This window comes from Poecilia latipinna, unplaced genomic scaffold (assembly GCF_001443285.1).
Source record: "Poecilia latipinna isolate Pla-1442-1.1 unplaced genomic scaffold, P_latipinna-1.0 Scaffold369, whole genome shotgun sequence".
Lineage (NCBI taxonomy): Eukaryota > Metazoa > Chordata > Actinopteri > Cyprinodontiformes > Poeciliidae > Poecilia > Poecilia latipinna.
In genome coordinates this window covers 327,884-330,822 of record NW_015112985.1, presented here as the reverse complement: position 1 = coordinate 330,822, position 2,939 = coordinate 327,884, and the positions used below count along the sequence as shown (strand labels likewise).

The 2,939-nt window shown below is 41.5% G+C and overlaps 1 protein-coding gene across 1 annotated transcript in view; it reads right to left on the bottom strand.

Moving 5' to 3' along the window:
• Positions 1 to 2,939, bottom strand: part of pln2 (phospholamban 2) — a 13,592-nt gene that overhangs the window by 10,111 nt on the left and 542 nt on the right. The gene's annotated exons all lie outside the window — the stretch shown is intronic.

Genomic DNA, 2,939 nt, shown 5'->3' with positions numbered 1-2,939 from the left:
AGGCTACATTAAAAACTGCTGGATTGATTCTGAGCCCTTTTTTTTTTTTTTTTTTTTTTTTTTTTTTTTTTTTTTTTTGCTCTACCCTAAACTGTTTCCTTGTCATCACTCAGTCTTCTGCTCTTTTGTTTGCACATCTCGTGTTTCAGAGGATCAAACGGGCACAGCTGCTCTGTCTGTGGGGATTGGTTCGTCTGTTAATAACCGGCGGTAAAAACGAAGCGCAGGTGGACAAATCGCAGCAACTGCAGCAGAGGATGGGCCGCCCTTGACTTCAAAGTTAAGTGAGTTAACGCTGCGCTCCGTCGTCCGGAGGCTCTGAGAATTCGTCTTCTACGAAAACGGAGGCTGCTGTCTGAGAACAGACGGGTCGGGGGCTGACCCTGACATTTTTCTGTGACCCGAACTTTCTAACTTTAACTGATTCCAGCCACGAGTTAAGAGCTGAGCAGGAAGGACATCAGAGACGATGTAAATAAGTGTGTGAATGATGCGAAGAGTTAAATGTGTGAGGAAACTCAAATAATTGGAGTTTATTTCCAGACTTCATTCCCTGTAATCTGTCTACATGTTACGTCCTTCCATCTTGCTTCCTAAATTTGTTCCTTTGTTTATTAAATTTATTTAATTTTTTGGTATTTCAAAGAATCCCAGCACTCTTGGAGGGGAAACAGACCCACAGCATCAGAGGGCCTCTACCCTACTTAATAGTGGACAAAAGGTCCCCATATTCAGCTTTTGCTTTGCTGGACACACTTCATCTGTCATAACCCAGCAGCTTTAAGCCTTTATGACGGTGAAAGTCCACCACCATGTTTAAATGTACGTAATTTTACAGTTTTCTCACCTTTTCTGAAATGTTCTAAAACATTTTACCCGACTTCATATTTGTCAGACAGGTTATAGTTTAAAAATGTCTTGATTCCATTGACTTGGATGCGGTCAAAAAGTTTATTTGTTCAGTTATTTCATGGATTAACAAGACTGGTGGTCACTGAAATGTTTCAGGCCAACATTTGAATGTTGCAAAAGGGAAAAACAATGTATTTGATCCCTTTTAAGTTTCATATTTGCACTTCAAAGAGTTCCTATTTTTATTTTAGATAAACGTTACCGTGAAAGCACACCTCTGCAAAGTTTCGCCGAAACATTTTCATGCCGCTCTGATCTGGAGCGCCCTGAAGTCTCCTAGATGCCAGTCATTCCTCTGGTGTGACTTTTATCTGCGTGTGTGTCAGCACATGCAGCTGTTGGGTTGAGCTTCACACTCACACACACACACACACACACACGGGTACAAACACATCCTGAAAGGATTGCTGCGCTTAACCTACAAAACATTTAGTGTGTTTGGTTTGACGCGTTTGTTGGCAGGAACTTTTGCGCATCAACCTGACCGACACGTCGGCGGTATGTAGGTTAGACAGATGCTCGTACTTTCTGATGCCGACCTAATATTCCAACTGGGGCAGCAGCAGGTTTGAAACCAGCTGTCAGGATGTCATTCTGCACACCCGAAAATTTCAAGAAACCAAATGTTCATCAATCGGATTTTTCAGTCTAAGACAACTTCAGAGAAAAAAGGTCATCCATACCAACCCAATTGAAAAGTATGCCACCCCTGTGGTTAAGTCATAAATAAAGTAGAATTGATGACATTTTTTGGTTCAGAATGAATCAAAAAATGCCGGACTAGTTGAAATTCAAGAACAGACGATTTAGGAGTCTGGATAACAATTTGGGACACCAGTGAACCTCAGTAGGCTGCATTCCCATTGACAAAAACATTGGGCAAATTGCAATTGTGAAAATAAGTTTGCTTAATGTAAACACGCCAAATTAGAAAGAAAAAAAAAAACTCCCGCTTTCGATAAGAAGTTCTCTCTTTTTTTGGCTGTATTGAAATTGGTGTAATTTGCAAAACTGCAAAGGAAACACTTTTTGCATCACACAAGTCATGTGATCAACAATCGGCAGAAAAGATGAAGAGGACAACAGGAAGTGGTAGGAGGATGATGGCACTGCATGCTTTTTAAAGACTTATTACATGAACAACTGCATTCATGTGTCATTTTAATTGTGTTATTTAATTGCGAAAAATGTATTTACTTTTTTCCACATGAGCGGAACATCAACAACATTTTGCACACATTTGTATTGGAAACGCAGCTGGTGAGAACCATTTTCTACAAACAGAGAACGCGTGGGTCAGTGATGAAGCTTCTCAGCGGTGGACGACCGCAACATCTACACCCCTACAGGCCTCGGTTAAGGTCAGAGGTCACCTCGACAAGAAGGAAGAGAGACAAACGGCCTCCATGGAGGAGTTAGAAGAACATCATTTTGCCCACATTTACCAGAAAACGTCTCGGTGGTCCTCAAGACTTTGAGGATCATTTTCTTTGGACTGATGAGACAAAGGCGAAGGTTTTCTGAATCATGAAAAGAACATCGTGACGACCACCAGTGTGGTCTGGGGCTGCTTTGCAGCTTCATTAGCAAACCCTGAAGCAGAATGTCCAACCATCAGCTTGTGACCTTAAACTCAAGTGCGAAGGGGTCACGCAGAAGGACGATGAGTCAAAGCAAACCAGCGAGTTCAATTCTGAATGGCACAGATGGAGAGTTTTCAGTGACGGCCAGTCAAAGTCCAGACTTTAATTTGATTGAGAGTTAAACAGGCTTTGCGACTGTAGAGTGAGCCAAAGCTGATCCACCGTGTTTATTTTCTACTAGCAGTTAAAAGTTTAGGAATCAAAAGCACTTTTCCACAGCTGTGTAATAATCGTCTTTGCTTATTTTTCTATATTTACCTGTGAAAACATTTAATCTTGCAATCAAAATTAAAAGGTGGACATTTTTGTGGAGGACACAAGCTTCCCACCGGACTCTACAAATCAAAACCAAGAGCTCGTTCTTCAGCCTCCAGCAGAACTATG